General features: G+C 39.9%; 1 protein-coding gene across 8 annotated transcripts in view; it reads right to left on the reverse strand.

Annotated features, from left to right (window-relative positions):
• LOC148224908 (uncharacterized) overlaps positions 1-24,470 on the reverse strand; it is a 403,359-nt gene that overhangs the window by 98,112 nt on the left and 280,777 nt on the right. For 2 of the 8 annotated variants that reach the window (XR_015801717.1, XR_015801692.1), the window contains exon 1: positions 8,231-9,689. The exons of 3 other annotated variants lie outside the window; for them this stretch is intronic. The gene's annotated coding sequence lies outside the window, so the exon portion shown is untranslated. 3 more of the 8 variants (XR_015801702.1, XR_015801694.1, XR_015801695.1) reach the window with 3 other exon arrangements.

Here is a 24,470-nt window from a genome sequence, read left to right on the forward strand (position 1 = left end):
TACACAAGAAAGCAGTGGGGAAGAGAAGTGTTCATCGTCAGCCCACATAATATTCTGCAAGTATAAAAAATTGTGGCAGATAACAGGAAAGAAATGAATATATTTAAATACTGAAGCGGAGAGAAGGAGCAGAAACATGCATATAACACAACAGATGAACTCCATCAACATAGATTTTCAGGTGGCTGCTGCTGTACTAGGCAAGAAAAATGTCTGTAGGGGCTCAAATACACTAAGCTTTAACCTGCAGAGGGTTTATAGGAATATTAATAGTCAGAGTCCATCCCAAAGAAAACACTGCAGAGAAGCTAATAATTAGAAAAGGGTCTTGAAAGAAAAAAAAAACAAAAAGAAAAGTTGTCATGCGTTATTTGAGTGTCAGCTGGTACATAATAGAAAGGCAAGTAAGTGTTAGCAGTAATTTTACAAAATTTCATCATTTTTAATGCAAGTTTTCACATTTTCTTTGCTAATGGCAAAGTGCATGCATGTCGAAAATGCCTGAAGGCAAAGGCATTTTATATTATAGACCTGACCAAGTAACTCCTTTCCCCTTAGAAATGAATCTGATAACCCTGTAAGACCTCTGTGACATAGGATATCAATTCAGTGCCATGACATGACAGAAGACCAAGTCTACCTTTCTTATAAGAGATGAGGCCTTTCTTCTGAAATCAGTTTCACATAAATTTGTAAAGTAACGGACTACAAAGTTAGGAAATGCACATGCTAAAGCTGAATGAAATCCTGACTGTATTGCAAGATGGTGAGGAGGAGATTAAATTCTGCTTCACTGCAACATCTCACAGCACCTTTTCATAAAGCCACTGGTAATTTTAAATGTGGAAAAGGTGCACCATTTTTGGAAGGGAGGGTGGGAGAAACAGGGTCTAGATGGAAAATTTCTATCAACATCAGCAGAGCTTGTCCTACCTGGCTGTCCTAGGGCATTGCTAGAAGCATGGAAGGGTACTACAGAGAGACCAAGGCTTATCAGACTCAACTGGAAGAGGGACAAAAAAGGAAGGTCTGTCTTTAATTAGTTTCTGGAATTGTCAACAATGGAAAAGCAACAAAATGGTGAGTCCTAACACATGAGCACAGTCCCTGTGCTGTCATTTGGCCAAAAAGTTTCATCAGAGTAACCCTTTGTTTTCTGTCTTCTAGCAGACACCTACATCATCTCAATAATCCCAGTGGTTCAGCAAAGAGCCTGCATTATTTCTCCTTTATCAATGTCCACTTAAATGGTCACAAGTAAGAAGGGCTATAACATTTTGGGGAGGAAAAAAATTATGTCCAAGGGCGTAAAATGTTAAGTTCAACAGCTTTATTAACTTCTAACATGTGCAGGTATGACTTTAAAATGCAGAGCTCTAATTATTCCAATTGTGATGCTACCACTTATAACCCATGTTCACTCCATTTTTAAATGATTTTATCAACTTTTTTTCTCTCTAGTAAGTTGTTTGGCCAGCTCCACAGTGCACCAACTTTTCGTAACATAGAAAGCCATGCCATCATCAGACCATAACAGCTGGATCCATACTAAGGCATTATGCATCTACCATTGTACAAGTAAATTAAGTGAATTAGGTTTTACCATCATCACTAGTGCACCTTTGCAGTAATAAAAAAGAAAATAAAAAATGTTATAATTGCTATTTTTAATTCTAGTGTGGAACATATCTCTTCAAACAATGGCACCAGCAATATTCCTGTAGTTTATTATTAAAGTGGTAAGAGATCTGGGTGAGAGAATTTTGGTCCTGTTTGTGTTTATTTCCATCAAATACATGTACAGTGTATACTCTTTGAGTGCTACAGCAGGATCAAAATACAAGAAGGAAAAATGGTACTTGCTAATTTAGCAAGCAACATTATTTTCTGTCTGAACAACACAATTTTGCATTTTAGGAATTCAAGAGAAACACCTGGCTTTACCAAGGCAAGAATCTGGATTTAAATCCAAGCATTAAATCCATCCAGGAGGAGACCACACCAGTCCAATTGCCCTATAAAGATGGTGTGTGTAATGTGCCAGCAACAAATATTGGAAGACATCCTACCACTCTGTGTCCTGTGTGATTAGTAACATGTAAGAACTGGGTCCACAAAACTGGTGCTTCTTTTTCCCTCAGAATTCTCTGATACAAATTCATCTTTCAGTTTACAGCCTTTGAGAACCTCTCCACAGTAAAGCTCACAAACATTTCTTTTGTAGATTTTCTTTGCATTTTATCAAGACTAGTCTTAAAAAGAAGACAGTATGAAACAGAGCTAGGTTTTTCTTCCTTCCTTGTCAGTAAAAGGGCTGCCTCAATTTTTCAGTTACTCTATAAATAATGTCTCACTGCATTTTCTTTAGGGGTATCTAAATATGCTTAGCTTTTAGCATCATAGTGTTCATAGCGCATTCTGCTAAGACATCAAGGCAAGTTCATGCCCCATCTTCAAATTCTCTAATGCCTTAGGAAAATGACTGCTACAAATATTTGGGGTTAGAAGCACACACAGAAATTACCAGTAACATTTCCCCTTTGATTGCCATTATTGTGAATAACAAACATTGTCAAGTAGAAAGAGAGCAAGATGACATGATACCATATAAAATGACACTACCATAAACATATCTGTAAATGAAAGCTTTGAGAAAATGCTGTATTTTTTAATATGAAATATAGATCACTTGAATGAATATGGAATATTCTCTGAGGCTTTGAATTAAATAAAGACCTTAATAATTACCCTAATTACTTCTGTTGTGATTCTAACTTTGAGACTATATGAAACAAACATCTAACAATTAGTTACACTAATTTAATCATCTGGTTTTAAATAAATGGCTGTTACTATTTCTTTTAACAAACTTGTTTTAGAAAGACCAAAGACAAAATTGTTTTTTTTTTTTATTTAGCATCCAACATGTCATTTATTTTGGTCTAACATATTTATTTGGGTTTTCTGCCCAGCAGCTGAAGTCCTCTATCTGGCGACAAAAGAAATGCAACAAAAGCTACAGCAGAAGGTGGAACACATTATTTGGTAACACATCTCAAACACAGCCTGGACAAACCACCTCTGAGGGTAAAAACATACATCACATTTCAGCTTCCAAGCCCAATTTTGTCTTCAGTCTCTCAACTGAGCCTGTCAATTAGGGTGTCAATTAGGCCTTGATCCAGCAGAGCACCGAAGCATGTGTGTAATCTGAGTATGTGAATAACCTTGTTGCTCACTGCAAATCAGGATGATAGTGACGGGGGACAAATGAACAGGACCACCAGTTCATTCTCACATATTATAACATTCTCAGCAATTCTAACACACTTTAAAATATTTTCTTTAAGCAACATACTGGAAAATTGTGGCATTTGTCATCTCTTCTCCATTTGGAGCCACTATAAACCAGGGTTGCTGTTCATAGTTTTTTTTTTTTGTTTGGCAGAAATAAACTAGATACTCAGTCCTCTAAAAGTACATAAAAAACCACCTCTTTCCAAACTACACCTGATTTAAAGTGGCATCTCTCTATATTGAGCTATATAAAAATAAAATTGTTTCTTATGTGGAGTGCAAATGCAAGACAAAAGTATTTGACATTTTAGTGGACTTGGCACTCAATGCTGCTTCTATATATGTAATTAGAAGTGATTCACTGTTTTGTACCTCAGCTTGCCTGTACCTAACATGAAGAGCATGATCCCTCTCCTTTTGCAAAGCGCTGTGGTCTCCCAGTTATAGAAGCATTCCTCTGGAGTTAACTTTTTGCTGTTGTTTCTTAGGTATACATACTGTGGCTCCCGAGGCAAGTCAGTAGCCATTGCAAACTGATCTATATTCCTAGCCATGAAAAAAATGTAGCTACAGCATGAGATTCTCCAGTTAGAGAATCACAAAGACCTTCACAACAGTGTGCCTGCAGAAGTACTAGTGGAGGCAGGGCTGGGAATGTCACACTCAGGAGTCCACTGGGCTGTGGCAATAGTTTTACTCTCTGGATGCTCCCTTAGTAACTAGATGAGAAATACAGAAATGCCATCTTAAAGGACTTTGTCCTGGAACTCTTTTAAGCTTATTTCCATGCCAGCTTTAAAATACCACAAATGTTCGGGATAAACAGTGCAACATGGAACTTGCCAATGACAGAAACAAGACAGCCTTTGCAACATGCTTTCAACGCTATGCAAATGCAGGTGAAAATACCATGATAGCACAAATACACATTTTCCTCTCCAAGTCTGATCTTAGCCTGAGAGACTGACAGCATGATAAATTCTTTTATCTTAATTGCAGAGCAAGTGATGTAACAAGGAATAAAAAACTAGGTTCCAGGTTTTGCGACACTCAGTTACAAAATGTTTCCATGCCGGGTAATACCACTCAGCAAGGAAAGGGATCCAGTAACATCCTAATCTTGCTCCCACTGGAGTTTGCAGCAAAACTTACGCAGAAAGAGAATGAAACCTAAATTTGACACCGATGTTAAAACTGATGGACTCCTTTCTATAACCTGTCAAGTCAGTGATAGGTTGTTTGTACCTTTGATTGTTACGGGGAAATTACCAGATCAGAATTCTGAATCCTTGTAATAAATGAACTTTAAAAAATGTAATACTTGCTTCTAAAACAGTGTCATATGTTTTGTCAGGCTAGCGTAACACAAAAGGTTGTGATGTATACATTAAGATTTAAATGCACTCTTTGAAAGTGACACGAAATGTGCAGCCTTTCCATTGTTTTACACAAGAAAATTAACTCATTATTTCTATCTCAAGATCCAACCTCCAAAGTACCTCAACAGCAATATTTTTTACCTTCTGAAAACTGCTGCACACAAAATGTTTTTTGTAGCTTTCCACTGAAGGAAAAAAGGGTTTAAAAAAAAGAAAAAAGACTGATACTGGCAAAAACTTTTTTCCCCAATGCATTGGCATGTTTACTCATCCATGCATATTTGAAGCTTACCAAAACACCTTTCCTCTTTTGAACAAAACATTCTCCTGAATTTTTGGTTTAAGCAGAAGAAAACACATGGTGGAAGGTGCACGCACTCTATGAAAGGAGAAAGCCACTGAGTCAGAAAACAATTCTAAAATGTGTACAGGGCTACAACAGTTAAATCTCAAAGCTGCTGAGAAATTGCTTGGATGCTATGAGCAAAAAGTGTGGTTCCAGAGTATAATCCTAGTGATACACTATGTTCTTTGCAAAAGGTTGTGAGGCCTTGGCCTAATAAGCATAATCTCATTACACTGCAAATAAAAGTTTCCTATTTATCTCCAGATTTCAAATGAATCTAATAAGGCTTATGATACAGTCACCCAATACCCTAATCATATTTCTGCCTATCTAAAAGCAATCAGTAATTGTGTTATAGCAGAACGTGCTGACAATACCTCTGACACAGAAAGGAGAATGAGAGCCCAGCTGTACTAATTAAATTAAATGCTAGGCTGATGGAATACATTTGCTGAAGCTTGGAGAGTATGGGTGCAGAATTAATAAGCATTACAGCTTAGAGCAGGAGATGATATCATAATGGATGCAAGGTTTTGATGTGGAGAGCCTCATTCAGATTCAATGTACCATAATGTACGGATGTGACAGCTGCTTAGAGAGGTGCAGAACCTTGAACAAAGTGCACAGGAACTTTCTCTCCCCCCTCCTTCTTTTTTTTCCCATCCTCTCCCTCCTCCCCCCATCTTTTTTGTTACTTGCTTAGGAACTGTACTTTTATATTATCTGTGAGCTCAAAAAAATACTGTTATGGTCCACAGTTTATTATTTATTGCAATCCTACTGGTTTGTTCTGTGGCTTCTTTTCTTCCTATCTCCTCCTGTCTGCCGTTTTAAACTTGCCGTTTTAAACTTACCGTCCCTGCAAATTAGAGAAAAGCCCCTTGAAAAACATTTTATAACGCAATATGTGCATGGTTAATCACAATTTCGCCTCTCTTCCCTTATTTTTAATGCCAGAAATCCCGAGTGCGGGGAAACCCTGCAAGGGAGACGAAAAACCAAACGCAGACGAGCCCTGTGACTGCGGCCAAGCTGCTGCAGGGAGGGTTTGGGCAGGAGCAAGAGCCAAGGGAGAGGAGCGGAGAGGACCCCGAGCCGGCTCCCCCGGCCGAGCGCCGCGGGCCCCGCCGCTCTCTCCGCGCCCGGCCCGTGCCAGCGCAGCGCAGTCTCCTGCTCAGAAATGGCAGGCGGGGAGCGCCGGCCCGGGCTCATTACCATGAGAATTTTGACAGGATATTAGATTTACTAATCCTCAACTTTCCGGGCTGACCCCTCATTCGCGAGCAGACAAAGCCGGTGTCTGCCGGCCAGGCCTCTCCGCCTGCCCTCAGCATGTTTCGCCCCCGGCACACGCACAGCCCACACCCCGCACACGGCCACCCTCGGCCCGGGGCTCCTCTGGCCGCCGCCGCCCCTCCCTGCCCGGCCCGCCCGTCCTGCAGCCACCTGCTGGCGCTGCCCTGGCCGTGTGTGCCCTGGGCCAGGCCGAGGCGGGGCTGGCCGGTTCCTGTCGGGAAGCTGAGCCCCGTGCGGGAGCGGCCAGCCCGCCGCTGACCGCTGCCCGCCGCCCGGGCTGCCCGCGCCAGCTCTGCCCGCCGGCCTCCCTCGCCCCCAAACCTGGCCCCTCCTGAAAACACTGTGCCTATTAAGTTGCTGAAAACAGCAGATTTCCACTGATACTATACAGATAGAGCTGACCATTAAATCGCAATTTTACATCCCCAGGCAGCAGTGGCTGCTGACAACCTCTAAAGCTTGTAATCCCATTTAACCCCCTCCTGTCATGAGCAGGCCCACCCTTTCGGAATAATGCAGGCCAAATTAAACTTGACACGGCAACAAGAGAAATAAAACCCCCTTTAGCTTAAAAGTCATGCCACAGTGGGTAACCCTGACCTTCAGCTTTCCCGCTCCCTTCTCTAGGGAGCTCCCCCCCGCCGCTGGCGTTGACAGAGGCGGGAGTGGGGAATTGCACGGCGGCTGGATGGCCCTGGGGACAAATTAAAGGGAATTTTGCTAAACAATAGAAGGAAATTTCACCTGAGGGGTTTTCTTTCCTTCCCCCTTTCTAAAAAGTCTTTCTTTAGTAATAAAAAATAAGCCCTGATCACTCCTTGCCAAGTGCTCCCTGCCTGACCTGACCGCCAAAGGCCATCCCTGCTGGAGCAGCCCCAGCCTGTTTTGCAGCCACCCTGCCTCGGAAAGGAACCTCAGGTTTTCACAGCCCATGGCTGGCATTTAGTGCCGATTTCAGAAGGAAGCTGACCACTTCTAAGGTCCTTTAAAACAAACAACCGCCTCCCCCCTCCCCCCCCCAAAAAAAAAAAAAGTTCCCTTCCAAGCTCAGACTCCTGCTTGTAGTTGTCTGCTTTGTTAGGAGAGGAGGGGAAAGGCACTGGCAGAGTGAGACTCGTCCTTCATTATTCATATACAGCTAGTCCAGGAGTACAGGAAGAGCTTTCAGACCTAACCCTGACAACATTGTGCTCATTACTCTGATCTCATTTGGGAAAATAACGCTGATTTTTTGACAGTATTTTCGAGAATACTGGACTATATGGACAAGCCTCTGTAAACAGCGTACATCCCCACCACTGTATCAGTGCTTACAAATGTGGAAGATGGTCTTTCACGCTTAATCTACACACAAGCAGACCACCACCACTTGTTCCCCAGTTCTCCTCTCTCTTTACCGCCTGCTGAAGAAAAGAGCCAAACGTCAGAAAGCACCTTGATGCAGCTAAAGGCCGCGCTGCCACTCTATCTGCATTTTCTTATTTCTTTTTCTACGAGAGGTGCAGTGAGAATATGGTTCTATAGCCAAATTACAAACCAACACATTTTTCTACCTGTCCATCTATCTGTCTACTAATACATGCCTGTAATCAGCGAAACCTGCCCTTGCCATCCAACACGCTTTTCTCAGCACTCCCCCACCTGCCCTTATTTCTGTATGCTGAAGAGCATGCGAACAAACGCCTACCAAAACAGAGCTATGCTTGCAGCAAGAGAGGTAAATCCCCGGATCGAGTGGAAAGTTTGCTGCGGAAGTTTGCAAGCTGCTTACAGCGAGCCTCTGCAAGGGACCCTGTCTGTACCACACCACTCTGCCCGTAACTCACCAAGTCATTCTCCCAGAGGCCCCACAGCAGGAATGAACTTGCAGCACTTCTAAATACTGGAGCACTAAAAAAATCAGGCTCATTACCTGGACACATGGCTTCTCATTACTTCATTGCTTCAGATGCCAGATCCCTTGATGCTGTAGATCGGCTCAAAATTTGAAGTACTCCTTCCTTTTATGTTCCCTTTCCCTTTTTCTTTCTTTCGCTCATTCTTAAAAAAAAGTAAAAAGCCAACAGAAAAAGGATGCTTGACTAAAGTTAGCTTAAATTTGTTAAGAATAAAACTGGTATAAATGTTTATTTCGACTTCCTCGTGCAGCAGTGTACCGAAGCCCAGCCCGCCCAAGCCTCTTTAGCAATGGAGTGGTTTATTTAATTTGTCAGTATAATAGAAGCAGCTGAGTGAGAGACAGAGAATGCAGTGTGGTATAAAAGAAACAAAGGCTAAAAGTACCACTATTTTGATTCCCTTTTTAAAATTACTTCCAAAGTGTGGTATCTATTGTGAAGAATAATGCTGAACAAAGCACAGTGTCTTGGCAATATTCACAGAGCTCATTCACAGAGCCAGTTCTGTCTGTACATTCAGAGGTAGAATACACTTATAAATGATGCATTGGAAGGACTATAGTTCCTATTGTATTCCCAGTGTAAACAAAAAGACAGACAGAAGCTGAATGGCATATGGGCAGCAGGGCCACACTTTATTCAACCATTCCAGCACCATTGTGAAGGTAAAATGGAATGGGAGTTCTCTCTTCAAATCCACTGAACGCATTTTGGGTTAGGCTAACAATTTATATATATATAAAACACAGATCTGGTTGTACTTTTGTATACTCCTGTGGAAAAGTGATCTTTGAAGCAATCTAAAATAGGGATTCCTGTCAAGTTTTGGAGGTTATTCCCAATAGGATTGTAGTCTCTGGAGAAGACTGTCTGAAAGAAGGTTTGTGTGGTGGCTGTGAAGGTGATGCATAGAGCCAAAATGGCCTGAAACAGCAGTAGCAAAAGCTGACAAGGAACCTGAGATGCTCAGATTCTGACATACCTGGAAAAAGATATGCTATTGGAAGGGGCATTGCACCCTGCTTGTTAGGCAGCAAAGACTGTCTGATCCTGCAAAAGGAGATTGGAAATTGGAAACTTTGCTAGATGATCATAAATCACCTTTACTAAGTCAGGCATTGTCCCTTGCTGAACAGTTTATGGTCAGAGAAAGCTTCTTCACTTAGTTTGAGGGGAAGAAAAACCCACTTCCGTGGAGGAAATATTAAAATTAGATGTGTCCTTTCTGCCCTTGTTGTGCATCAGTTGATGCCAGGAAGTTTTATGATCACTAGCTCCTCTCTCCCCCTTTATGCTGTCACATAAAGGCTCACGTGCTGAAACTCTGCTCACAGGATTGAGTCTTTCCAATTCATGCAGGCAATGCCTGTGTCTGTGTGATACAGCATATCTGCTGCACATCACACTCCTTGGTTGCATTTGGAGGGATTTACGTGAGTAGGGCAAAGGGACCAGTCTGCCTTTGCTTTTTTTTTTTTTTTTTTTTTTTTTTTTTTTTTTTGGTGTTGTTCCTGTTGCATTTGCTCATTGCTCACCATGGGTGATCACTGACTGAGTTCCAGCAACCAGATTAGGAATTGCATGTTTGGTTTTGTCTGATGGCTGTGTTGTGCTCAGTACAGCTGGGGCCAGGCAGGATTTCACACCTGTTTGAAGTCACTGGAGAATAGTGTTCTTTGGGAGCTGAGGGAGCGTTCCAGTTGGTATGGGAGCCATCTGGAGATGAGCCTGCCTGACCTGTTTTGGAATTAAAAAGCCTGGCAGAATGTGCTTTCTTACGACGTGATGGAGATTTTGCAAGTTTCTGCCTTAGATAAATCACTGTCTTATCAAGATCTAACACAATCATATAAATACAAGAAGGCTCCCGATGAGGATTACTCAGCTTGATCTCTAAAGCTGAGTGCAAGCCTCTCTTTATGAGTATTTACAGTCTTTAATTAAAATTGAATCTGCGAAGTCTGTGTCCCTGAGCACTTTCCTAAATTCTTTGATTCTATTCACAAGAAAATAGTACTTGGATTAAAGTATGTTTGATGTTTCCAGGAAAAAATCCTAACAAATACTGTGTTTTCACTGAGAGCTGCTGTCTGCCAGAACTGATGCCAAGAAACCCAAAATATTTTAGTGACTATGCTTAGATGTCAGCCTTGATTACAGATATTTGTGTCCTCCCACTAGGGTTTTTCTCCATGAAGATCAGGTTAGCAACAGCTGAAGCTGTTAGAAAGAGTTTGCAGCTGTAATACCATGGTCAGAGCTTGATCCAAAGTCTGTCAGTGCACTTCATGAACTCATTTGCACAGCATCAAGTCCTAGGAAGAGCCCCGGGCAGAGTAGGTAGTGGCATTGCATATGGCTGGAGGAGTGGGAAAAAAATCAAAGGCTGTCAAAAAAAAAAAAAAAAAAAAAAAAAAAGGGCAAGGGGTGAGTGATCAAAAGAAAAGAGGAAAGAGCTTGGAACTTGAAGAAGACCTGAACAGACTCACTACCCTTCAGAAGGTATGTTCTCTTGTCAGCTTGATAGAAATTACATAATTTTTTGCAATAGATTAGAGATGCAGATGGACACATTTTACGTATTAGAAATCTACTTTAAATGACATTTAAAAACACGAAGCAATGACATACATATGGAAATTCACAATTTGAATGGTTTTTACTCAGTGCCTCAGATAGGCAAACATATTTACATTTCTGAGTGTTGGTTTAACACCAGTTGGCAACTAAGTACCATGCAGCCTCTTGTTTACTGCCTCCCACGCTGCAGTGGGATGGGAAGGAGAATTGGAACAAACATAAAACAAATAGGTTGAGATAAGAACAGCTTACAATTCAAAATGACTAAAATATGCTACTATTAGTACTACTACTAATTGTAATGAAAAGAAAGATAAAAAGAGATAGGAATAGAACTCAAGACAAACAAGTGATGCACAATTGCTCATGACCCACTGACTGATGCCCAGCCTGTTTTCAACCAGTGATCAGTGGCTCCCAGCCAATGAAGCCCAGTCTGTGTACTGAGCACGACATTCTGTGGTATGGAATATCTCTTTGGCCAGTTGAAGGTCAGCTGCCCTGGCCACGCTCCCTCCTGGCTTCTTGTGCAGCTTCTCAGTGGCAGAGCACGGGAAGCTGAAAACTACTTAGCAACAGCCAAAACATCAGCATGTTATCAACATAATTTTTGTGCTAAATCCAAAACACAGCACTGTAGATACTAGGAAGAAAATTAACTCTATCCCAGCTGAAACTAGGACACTGAGCGATTATTAAAGATTAACAGTTGCCAATTGGGCACCATAAAACGAGAGCCAAAAAGTTATTGCTGAAGACACAGGTGTGTCTTTAGAGGTCAGAGAATTTGGACAGGTAATACAGACTTGTCAGGCACTTATCACAGTCAGTGATGAAAAATTGAATTTCAAAATAAGACAGCCTTGGCAATATTTTCCAAATCCTTCACCCCTAGATATTTCAGAAAAGGCTGCTGAGTCTTCACGTTGAAGGGACTTCTGCCCATTTCTGCACACTAGAAGGAATGAGTATGAGCTAAGTATCTATACAAATATGTTATTTTTATTTGGCATGTCAGTATATATTTTTTTTCTGTGGCTATGCTATGAAAACGAAAAGTAATCTCTTTTTCAGTCACTCATGACTGCAGGTTTCCAATGTTGATGTAGTCATCACTGTTATAGCTTAAAGTATTAGAAGTAAAGATGAAACCAGCTCACAATATCTAAAAATTGTCAGTGGAACAAGGTATTATTTGGTGTTCTGAAAAGAAGAACAAAAGTTTGTGTTGTTTCTTTTGGACTACCAAAGATTCCTGTCAAGGTATAAGGAATTATCTATAACATGGTACAGAGAAAAAAATGTCTGATCAGCTACTACATCACTACCATTCAAAGTGTTCTGAAAGACAACATTCTTTTTATGACTTTCTAGTGCCTAAATTCTTCAAGACGTAAGTGAAAGCCCATAGTAGTTGTTCTTTCAGGAAGAAAAAATTATGCTGAGAACAGGCAGTAGACTCTAGATGCTGAATTTCAGTGACTGCCCCAGCACACTGAACATCTTATTAGGGTACTGGTGGAAATGTAATGCTTAGAGAAAATATTAGAGGAAGACATTTTATGGTGAAGATTTTAATGCTGTATAGGTAACATGGTTCTTAGAAATGTGTTTGTCAGGGAACAGAAGGAAAACTGTTACTTTTTATGTCCTATTAAAACCAAAATAATTTAATTCAAATTTCGGCTACTTTCTATCCACAAAAAGACCAAGAAAAATTTAGAGAAATAATTTTTTTGAGAAATTGCGTGGGGATTACTTTTGAATTACAAATACATTCAAGAAAATTATAAGATGATTGAAAATAATTCATTAATAGATAAAGACTGAAATAATTTAATACATTATTCATGATATATTATTCGCACAGCTCCCTTGTTGATGACCTTCTGGTTATGTTTTTTTTACAGTGCGAGTGGAAGCTATTCTTTATAAACGAATTCCTGACATAGCTAAAATAATAAAATGTGGACATCATTGTACAGAAAAAGCAAGTTTTACCTTTTGCCAGTGATTATAAAACTTCTTGCATCATGTCAAACATTATTTCTGATTTATATCGGTATAACTAAGCTTAGAAAAGTGTCTTTTCACCTCAGAAGTGACACAGCTTCCACTTTTTTCCTTTGTAAATTTGTGCTTTATGAACTATTTCCTCAAACATTGTTCTAAATAAGCATTTAATGATCTAATGGCATTTCATTTTGTATAGTTTTTATCAGCACACAGGTGAAGACGCTATGCATACAGAGAAAACAAGTAGTTTCAGGAGGAGTGGCTGGGTGAAAGCCTGGCTTCCCATGGATTCCTATCCTACATTCCTACAGCACCATGCTATAAGGAGTCTGCTTTTCCTTCCTGTGTCCTGTGACTTCCCCCCCAGTAGCCTTAGCCCCTCCCTATGTCCTCAAGGAGTCTCCTTCCCCATGTCTGCATGCAGTTCTTCTCCAGTAACTCACTTTTACTGTATTTTGACCTCCCTCCAGCATTTCTTACAATGCCACTCAACGTCACAGATTTTTTAAGGTCCCTGATAAGCCTTCTACAGATCACCAATTTCCTCAGTTCCCTCTTCTGTCTCCAGCTACCAGCTGAACAAGAGGCAGCATGTCATGTGGGTGATTCTGTGCTGCATCTGTGCTTATTAACTTCACGGTGTTTATTTACTGCTTTCTGAAGAGAGAACATCTGTGCATATATTGCAATCTTCTGTCATTGGTGGATAGGGATTGATTTGGATTTCTTGCCTCTTCATAGTGGCTGCTTTTCCTTGAAACAAGAAAAATTAGATATCTCCGAGACACTTTTGGTTAGACTTGGCAAAAGCTAGTAAAGTTGAAAGGGAGATGGATATTTGAGGAAAAATGCATAAGGCTACCCATTTTAGGAATTCAGGTCAAATACGCATAATAAATAGAGAGCATTTGAGGCTATTAAGTGTACCAACTTCAATCAATTTTTTTCACCTCATTTCAACTCTGTCTTTATGATTTTTTGATATCCAGTAATACAGAATACTAGATGGAGAAAACTGTGGGATTTTTACTGGCCAGTCCTCCATCCTTGACTGGACTGCCTTTGTAATGGACATATGCCGTTCAAGTATTTTTTTTTTGTTTTGTTTACATCTCTTCTCTCTCCCCTAATTCCCTTCTGTCTCCCACTGTTTTATAAAGTTTTTTATGGTGTTTTCCTTCTTTCTTAACTACTACTTTATATTAAAGCATCTCTGTTCTAATCCTTTCTATTGCTGCCTCAGTTAATCCTTTCTTTATTACAGAATGTGAATTCTTGTGCTTTTATTCAATAAGTAGCTGTTACCTAACTTTCATTTCATATCCTTGCAAAGCATTTTTCTATTTTAACCGTCTATTTTCTCCCCCGCTCTATTTTTTCTCCATTTTTTTATTCCTTTCCCTTATCCTTTAGTTTTCTGTATTCTTTCCTTGTCATCCAAGCCCCATTTCCTGTAGTAAAAATCTGACAGGTAAATATTATTGCTACCTCGTATGCTCTGTTTGATAGATTCTTGCTTGAAAGAACATTATGTTTGTTTACAAAATGTCTGAATGTTACCAGCTGCTGAACTAACATGAGCAAGTTTTCAGAGTTCTCTCTTCCACAAGAAGATTGATTCCTTACTTCCTACAATACAAAAGTAAAACAAATTAATAACTATAAATTAAACAGAGAGTTGTAACATTTTTCACTTACAAGATACTTTTCTTCCAGGTATTTTATGTAGATGAGTAAGAGTAAGTGCAACAAGTATTACCTTTCTTTACATGAGAACTCAGATTGTTTAAGAGCCTAGCAGGAGGGAATTTTCTGTCCTAAATTCCTATTCTGTTTGGCCCTACACAGGTCTTAAAAAAAAAAAGCCAAATCTGCTACTGGTTTTACATGCAGTCACAAGTGAGTTAAAAATGTGGTCTTATGGGAGATGTCCCTAGACCTGATATTTGGAGTGGCAGTCATTTCTAGACAGATTGTACAGATTGCCCTTCAGTGTCTAAGGGCAGAGGATAGATGTTTGCATCAATGGGTTTCACTATGCTGTTGCAGGTTTTTTCCATTGATTCCTTTGCTTTTTATGTTAGTTGTCTTTTCTAGAATGAGAATTTTCTCTCTTGCACACTGCCTACTCTGGTGTTACAATAACAGATAATCAAAGGTAAAAATGCTAAAAGTTATTTTCATGGGAAAACAGACCAATTGTATAATTCTTTAAACTATATTTACTTTGGGGAAAATAATAACTTTGCAGTTTTAGAAATATTAAATTGTTAAATACAATCCTGAAGGAATCTACTGGGGCAAAACCCATTAATCTTGCACTGGGCAAATGTGATGGCAGGTTGCACTTCCCCGAGGCTGTAATAGATGGTAATAGTTGAAGAAAGGTAGGCAGCAGAGGAATTCTTCCGTGATACAGAAGCCAGCTTGATCCTAATACATCTAAAGATTTGACTGCAATTAATCAGTGAATACACTGAAGCAGCAATGTACTGTTGATGGTTTTAGCCAGGGTACCACTCATTATGCTGAGACTGTGCATACAGTTTAAGGTCTGCTGTGGTGCATTTAGAGTAGAGTCTTGAAGAGAAAACACTGGTTTCCATGGTCTACCTTGTCTCATCTTCACACAGAAAAGAAAGGAAGCAAGCAGCAAGCATCCCTTTCAAATCATGGGTGTATTTTCTGGACATACATTGGTTTTCACCCTTATGTGCATAGAAAAAACTCATTCCTTCAAGTTGTGGGGCTTCAAACTTCGCTATATATTCTACTTGGAATGCCCTCTATAAGGCTGTGGTACATGCTAGAGATGTACCTTCTTGCTTTTAAAATTTGCAGAGTTCCCTGAGTCATTACTATCCTTTCTGGCACACCCTGTGGCACTTGCCTCTAGTGGCTATTTGTCAAGAATAATGAAGGCCAGGAGTTCCTGTAAAGGTGGGCTATGAGACAGTGGTTTTGCTGAGTAAGGACCAGTGGACCAATTCCCCAGAACACTCTTTGTGCTACTAATGCACTGTGCAGTGCATTAGCAATTCTCTTCCTTTCTGTAACCTTGTTGGCAGTGACTGGAGATTGTTTAACACAGATTATCCAGGAGAGGCACAAGAATCATTATTTCTGTTGTATTATCTTAAAGCTGGAGTTTGAAAAGAAAAAATAATAGTGCAATAGTGCCAATTACTAAGCAACAGTGCTTCAATATAAGTGGCTGTGGTTGGTGGAGAAAGGAATTTTAAAAATCAGGAGCAAGTGATGGCAATAAAAGACTTTTTTAAAAAAAGGTTATTTTTTTTCTTCTATAATGTGATTTATTAAATTTACCTTTGCTACAGTCATTTCTTAGAAACATCATACATTTTAAAGCCAGAAAGAGCTATTGCAGTCAGGTGTTATGATGACTGGTGTAGCACAGGAGGTCAGTTTTGTAGAATAAGTTTTATTTGGTGTGATAGATAATATTTCATAAAGTGACAAGTCTTAAGTAAAAATATCTAGCACCAGAGAATCAGCCATAGCTATAGATTGTTTGAGGGACTAGCTATGTTTACTGTTGGAGACAAATATGCCGTTCCTAAACTATTTGTCACCCTTTAACTTTGTACCCTGGTATTGTAGTTGGAAGAGTTCTCCACTAGCATATTTTATCTCCTTGAGTTTATACTTTCAAAATGTGAATCAAATCACTTCCTAACTTCCTTTTTTTCAGTTAAACTTGTTGAATTTCTCTTACTCTAAATCATGTTTCGAAGTTTAAAATATTCTTGTAATTCCTTAAATTCCCTCTAATTTGTTCTTGTTTTTCCTGAATCGAGGACATGACAACCAAGCAGAGTATACAAAAAGCAATCCAGCCGTCCTACTTTCTACTCTAATTTCTTTATGAATTGAAGGTATGTACTAGTACTTTACTTTAGCAGTGGACTGAGAGTTTCTGTTCAACTTGCTACCCATCATGACCCTTAAGTCTTTTCCAGGATACTTTTTCCAAGTATGGAGAATTCTAATCTTCAAATGGTCTTCCAGCTCTATCTTCTGGAAGAACTGTCCTTTGCTACTAACCCATTTTCATCTTCAGGGCAGATTTTTTACAATTTTAAGACATCCACTGATTTTATGCTGTCATGAATTGTCCTGTCCAAACTATGTTGTAAAACAGTGCTGCTATTTGAAAGACTTCAAAAAGTGTCATTCATGTTTGATGCACTGTCTTGAACTTTGAGAAAGGACCTGCAATCACTGTGAAACATATTAAGAAAGCATTTGACTGAGTGTTGAGTATCTTTAATGAGGATTGGCCAATAGTTTGTGACTTCTGCAATGTGTAGTCATCCTTTTTAATGACTCCTTGTCCATAAAAGCTATGTCTTTTCTGGCAGTTTCTAGCCCTTCTGCCCATATGTAATAGCTCAAGATCTTCCAAGGGACCTTTCCTCTCAGTTCTTCTGAGTCCAAAATGTTCCCCAAACATCTATTTCATAACTAACCCCTTCTTCACACATTTTTATTTCTATATATTCACCATTCCTTTTGTCTTCTGTTTCAGTCCCCAAAAGAGCTTCCTCTCCTCACTTCCCTTCTTAGTCTGATAGCATTATGGTCTGGAGGAAGACTAACTTAGGAAAGGCTACATAGTTAAGGAATGGAAGAAAGAGAGCATGGAGAGATGCTCTTCTGGAGCCAGCTGAAGTGAGTGATCACGGCACTCTCAACTGCTTGCCTGCCAGCTGAAATGCAGCTCAGGAGAAGAGCTCACTAGATGTTCCTGCCCTGCCTCAGGCAAAGAGAATGAAGTTAGCTCAAGTCACAACTAGCACTGACTAAAATAACCTGTATCAGTTTACCTGGGATTAGGGTGCACATACATTACTTGATTTCACTATGTCACCTCTAGTGCCAGTGGGGAAACAAAACTTTGGGAATGGCAGTTTCTGAAACTGGTATGGCTGCTAGCAAAGTGCTTCTGGATAAATTGGGTCAATCTGAACTGGTTTACACATTATACTTTTACAATTCAGCCTGGATGTCTTTTTGTGCAAATGTTTCCTTACTGGCTTAAAAGTATTTGTATTTTTGGTCTAATTTGGAGTTAAGTATATATAGTCAGCTAATAAAAATCGGGTTAAGCTCTAGTGTATTCTCAAATTGAAGTACTTTATTTAATATGAACTCCTACAGCACTGTAAATAAATGAAGAAGGAAAAAGTAACAGAGATTGAATGCGTGAAAGTATGAATGAGGGAATGAAATGAAGACAACTTTTCCAATTTAACAAAGCAATTGATTTAAAATTCATGAGGTAAAATGTGTGCTATTCTTGAAATTATAGATTATACACCAATTTAATCAATAAAGTTGACCACAAATTCTCTTTGAAGGAAGGACTTAGGACTGTGTGTGAATGCATGCTTACCTTCAAGTATACCAGCATTGTTTTTACTTGAATGCTTACATTAGGCATATTCTTATATGCTGGAACACAGCTGCAGCATGCAACACTGAGTCTAGTTACAACCTGATGCTGCTCTAATGTTATCTTGTCCCAGTCTTAGTACAATAAAATAGTAGAGAGGTTATTAGTCTGAATTACACAGCCTAAAGCATATTAATAAAATAAATTTTTTATATCTTCAAACCAAATTAAGTTAAATTGATTATTTAAAGAACATCTGATGGGATTATTTTATTTCTTAAAAATAACTGATATTATAAAATATTTTACATTCTTTGTGTTTTTACGGCAGGAAGGAATTCTTATTCCATAGATGAAGCAGCGGATGATTTATCCAGAATGCAAACCAAGCAAAATCACCACAGAGGACAGGAACCCAAATAATCAAATTGTCAAATAAACAAAACTAAAGAGCTAAAAGCGTGAGGTTACAATAAGCTATTTTCTATAATAACCCTCCCACTCCTTGAAAGAAGAGAGAAAAATCACTAGTCTCTTATAGAGTACATCAAATCTCATTTTGTTCTAATGTGTTAAAGTGCACACTGAAAAAGGCAGAGTTGACTCCTGGGGAAATAATGTTAAATCAGTTCAGAAAAACGAAGTTTGGAAAAAGACTTTCATTTTCCTTTTAGTATTGCAACAAATGTATTCATCTGCCTAGATAATCTGGCATTTTAAATAACTTCACTCTTAAGCTCTGTCAATTTGATCTCCCAAGGTTAATTGATTATTTCTACAACAGTCTTGCCAGAAAAGATCAGAGCTCTTACATCTTTCCATTAATCCTTGCTGTTCAGGGAGAGGGTGCAAAATGAGAGTACTACTCTTGGTTTAAATCTTTGCAGGTTTCTTATTTCCCCCCCTCCCCAAAGTTGTATCATGTCTGATTAGTTTCACATCATGGCACTCCATTTCATTAGTTTCACTGACATGGCATTTCAAGTACGGTTCTAATGATGGGAACAGCAAATCTACAGTCAAGCATCCATTGCTGGTTACCATGCAAGAGCCCTAACCCCCTATTAAAAAGGGTGCTTGAGTCAAGGATAGGAAAGGAGCAGTGAAAAATTGATTTACTGGGAGAAAAGGCAAAAAGTTTTGAAACATCGCTCTCCTAAAACTGACATTCAGCATTTTGCTGTGGTAAACAACCATCAGCATGCGACACAGCCTCTCCGGGCTTTTCCAGAAGAGACAAGCTTTATCAGCAATTGCTGTCGCAGTCCTTCTTTGCGGTGGCATAGGCAACACAATGGGGGATTAACCCTCACGCAAGGCAGTGTGACAACTCATCAGTTGAAAAACAGAACCTGGTCAAACGACAGCTTTTAAATCAGCATTAAAACCGCTGGCACAGAGATTCCCTTAAAAACAACTAGACAAAAGCCCTGCTGTGGTTTGTGGGGAGCCCTCATTTATTTGAAATGATGGAAAATTGTGTTTTCCTGTCTGGAAACAAAAATATTTCCAGCCCATCAGAAGGCTAGAAATAATCGGAAGACAGAGATTGGTTTATGTTATCAGCCCCTTCTCCTCTTTTTCACCTCTTCTCTCCTCTTCCCTTAAATTTGCCTGGCAGTTACATCTATTAACGGTTTCCCCTTCCTTTTGTTTTGAATGTAAATGAAGATCTGACTGTCTTAAAGAGATGTTGGTTTAAGACACACTTATCAGTGGAGGCAAAAGTCTCTGTCAGTCTTGTGAATGTAAATTGCAGTGAGTAAAATTGCTGGCCTGTAGGTGGTCAGAGTTTGGCCCTTTAAGAATGTGGGAAGGCTAGCAAGGTGTGCTGTGTTCTCTGCTCCTCTTCATTTCCAGGTAAAATCACTACTGTCTTAAAATCTGAAAAAAGGGGCCACAGCTGTATCTAAGTAACCCCAGAGGTGTCACAATCAGCAGGATTTTATCAGGTTTAGTGTATTAAATGATACAATGAAATACTAATGACCATCTCCCTTTGCAGTGGTTACACTTTGAACAGCATCTGCAAAGTCATTTAAAAAGATCCAGGGCACCAAAATTTAAACATGTGTAAATTAAACACATGTGAAGTGCACAATATGTGGCAAATTAATACAGAAAATACTGAGAAATGTGCATCTTCAGGGTTTGCCTGCACACCATGATGTGACAGGTATTATTGCCCTTTGTACAATTATTTAAACCCTGTAGGAATTCCCAGTGTCAGAGTATGTCAGCATACTGTTATTAGACAAGTTTAATTAGGATCTACCCTGCTGCTCCTAACAAGTATTTAATTAACTTCTAGGCAGGGTAATTAGCTTTAGATTGTGGCTGATTTTCTGCCTCACCTTCTGTTGACACTTGGCCTACTGTAAGGCAGCTTGCTTTCCTGACAGTGTAATGGATAGTAGCTTTGGGAAGACTAATATCAAGGCTGACTAGTCTAATAAAAAAAAAAAGATGAAAAGACTAAATAATGACTACCAGGTCAGGGTCCAGAGGGATAAAAGAAAAAAGCCACTCACCACACAAGCAGACAGGAGAGCTTGGTAATGGGAAAGAAGCAATCTGATTTTAAGCATTGCAGAAGAATAGAGAAAAACGTGATACTGAAAAATCAAGCAAAGCAGAAGGACTTGAAAAATATTTATTTCATGTATTTCTTTAAACTGGATAAAAGATGAAGCTTAATTCCTATTTACATGGCACTACTGACGTGTGCCTGTACCTTTCTGAAAAAGTCTCAAATATAAATGAATACTTGAATCCCTGCTCTAAAGAAATATGCCTCACTTCCCATCAGCACAGTAAAGAATATGGCACAAAGTGAGCATTTAAAACAATTAGCATAGACCAAATGAACCATAGCAAATTGGTCAGGTCACCATTTAACCCGTTGGTGGCTTCTTGAAGAGCTCAGTGATTTCCAAGGGAGTAGCTTTTGATATATGGTATGCTATTCTTCTGTGCACTCCTGATATATCATTAAAAATAATGGGACTGCATTCAGTGCCGCAGCTACAAAAATTTTGGGGCTAGAGGGAGGGAGCACTCAGGAATTTAAAACCCTTTCCCTATCATTAGGACAAAAGGGTTATAATTCTCTTGCATTTTGAAAGAAGAATAATTTTTTAAAAAGTCTTTTAATTTTTTTGCTGTGTGCCCCAGGTATCAAAGCATTGGTTCTTCCAAACCTGCCTTTAATAGAAATATGCCAACATTGCTCCAAAGCACTCTCTCTTGCAGATATACTGCTGCTGGTGTTTCCATCATTGTTAGAGTACGTGAATGTTCTTCCAGTCAGGCTCAGCCTGACTATTTAGATTAGCCCAGAAGTATCTGAATAATCACCAAAATATTGTTTAAAGGAGGACCCACATGTTGCATGTACATTTTCATGTAACACTTCAGATGACTTACATAGACTCCTGTTTGTTTCACATTTCTGTTGTGACTCTGCTCTGTGAAGGGGTGGCAGCACCATTGAGCTGAGCAGGAGGAAAGTCAGAGTTAGAACTGCAGTACTGCTTCACAGGTGGCCACTGAAGAGCCAGTGAGGATGGTGTGCTTGATATTTCTTGCTGAGGTTTAAGAAATGTCATCCTCTGAGCTGACCATCTCCTTTACAAGAAGGCCAAGGACTGGACTGCAGTTATTATGAGATGGCTAAAACAATATACCTGCATCCCATTTGTTCACAGCCATGAAAACCACTCTGAGACCATTGAAAGCAGCCACCGAGGGCTTTTAGCAGTCACTTAAACTAACAACCCTAATTTTAGATAATTTTAACAATAGCTAGCTTCCTGTTTGGTGAGTAATGACATTAAAATAAGTTCTGAAACAGATATTTAGGTGTTTGGGTTTGGTTTTTTTTTTTTGTTTTTTTTTGTTTTTTTTTCCTGGTGTTGTTTTTGGTTTTGAAATTGCAAAGTTTGTACTTCTGTCATCAGTAGAGAAAACAGACCTCTTGCACCTAAAATAGGGTTAACTAGGAAATGTCTCAGCTGACCACAGCCTTCTTTTGATGTAGAACTCTATTTTTATGCTGTTCTGTAAAACAAGAGTGTAGCTGGAGCTAGGTTCAGGACCCTGGGAAAAACCTATGTGGCACTTTGTGTGTGTTAAAAAAAACTGTGCGGAGTAAGCCATTATTGATTCTTCTCTCTCATACTAGTAGGTCTATTAAGGAAAAAGGAAAAACAGGAAAAAACTAGTCAAAATGTTCAATTACTAAGGGTACACATATCACACTTTCTCTTTCCTGGGCTGTTCAAGTGCACTTGCTAAAAAGATTTAAAGGGTGGTGTATCAGACTTTGTAAACTGAAATTGCTGAAGGAATTTTAATCTCTTGTGGAGAGCTGACCCTGGCTGGATCTCAGGTACCCACCCAAGCCTCTCTATTCTAAGCTGGATAGAGAAAGAAAATATAACAAAAGACTTGTGGATCAAGAGGGAGAGTCACCCACCAGTTACTGTCATTGGCAAAACAGACTCAATTTTTGGAAGTTAATTTAATTTAAAACTAATCAAATCAGGGTAGGATAATGAGAAATAAACTCCTAAAAACACCTTTCTCTCACATCTGCCTTCTTCCTGGGCTTAACTTTGCTAACAGTTCTCTACCTTCTACCTCCAGCAATGCAGGATGGATGGGGAATGGGGGCTGTGGTCAGTTCATCACACCTTGTCTCTGCTGCTCCTTCCTCCTCATCCTTCTCCTGCTCCATTGTGGGGTCCCTCCACAAACTTCTTCAATGTGAGTCCTTCCCATGGACTGCAGTTCTTCACAAATTGTTCCAGCCTGGGCCCTTCCCATGGGGTACAGTCCTTCAGGAGCAGACTGCTCCAGAGTAGGTCCTCCATGGGGTCATAGCTCCTACCGTCAAACCTGCTCAGCATGGGCTCTTGTCTCCATGGGTCCACATGTCCTGCCAGGAGCCTGCTCTAGCATGGGCTTCCCATGGGCTTACGGCCTTCTTTGTGCATCCACCTGCTCTGGTGTGGGGTCCTTCACCGACTGCATGTGGATCTCTGCTCCAATATGGACCTCTGTGAACTTGTAAGCACACAGCCTGCCTCACCATAGTCTTCACCACAGACTAAAAGGAATTCTCTGCTCCAGTGCCTGGAACACCTCCTTCCCCTTCCTTCTCCAATGGCCTTGTGTGCAGAATTGTTGCTCTCACGTATCCTCACTTCTCTCTCCAGTTGCAGCTGCATAACAACTTTTTGTCTTAAATTTGTTATTCCAGACATGCTTCCACTGTTGCTGATGGGCTTGGCCTTAACTAGTGCCAGGCCTGACTTGGAGATGGCTGAAATTGGCTCCTTTGGACATGAGGAAGGTTCTAGCAGCTTTTTACAGAAGCCACCCCTGTAGCCCACCCACTACCAAAATCTTGCCATGCAAACCCGATATGTATCTATTTCCCTATCCTTAGGATGCCTGCAGCACCATAGCCTGAGTCAGAAATGCATACTGTCTGCCTGGAAACACCTAGGTCACTGCACACAGATAGAAAACCTTGAAGATCCTCAAAGTTTTGCAGGATCTGCACTTTGATAGAGCTGCCTATTGCAAGTCTCCACACCTTACCTGCCCGGGAAGGCAGTTGAGCTGTTTGACTGTCAGCTCTAGCATGGGTTAGTACCAGCCACCTGTACCGTGGCTGATACTAGCACTCATATCTTTATTAGACTCTTTATTAGGTTTATGTAGCAAGGTTTCATTGTTAGAGTGGGGGGCACAGGGATGACTACTGTGAGGAGATGCCAGGAGCTGTCCCAATGTCAGAGACAGTCCAGTCACCTTCAAAATGTCTTTTGTTTTTAAATGGCCTTTATCTCAACCTACATGCTTGGTGTTTTTTTGTTTGTTTGTTTGTTTGTTTGTTGGGTTCATGTTTTGTGTTGTGATTTTTTCTTTTTTATTGGGTGTGTTTTATTTCCCCTGTATTTTATTTTCTCCCCTGTCCAGCTGATTAAGTGGAGTAATGTAGCAGCTTGCTGGAAACCTGTCATCCAGCCAAGGTAAATCCACAACAACTCCCCAGGGCAATAACTACTAGTGGAGAAGTGGAAGAGGACCTCAAGGCTGTTCCATCATTTCTTCAGTCTAGATTTCAGGAGAAAGAAAAAGAAGCAGCAAGAGGAACCAATCATACATTCATACACTCTTTCATATGCCAGTGCCAACAATAAAGGAATATTGGCTCAGTCTTCAGAGCAATC

The sequence above is a fragment of the Sturnus vulgaris genome, chromosome 2 (genome assembly GCF_052056855.1).
Source record: "Sturnus vulgaris isolate bStuVul1 chromosome 2, bStuVul1.hap1, whole genome shotgun sequence".
In the NCBI taxonomy this organism is placed as follows: domain Eukaryota; kingdom Metazoa; phylum Chordata; class Aves; order Passeriformes; family Sturnidae; genus Sturnus; species Sturnus vulgaris.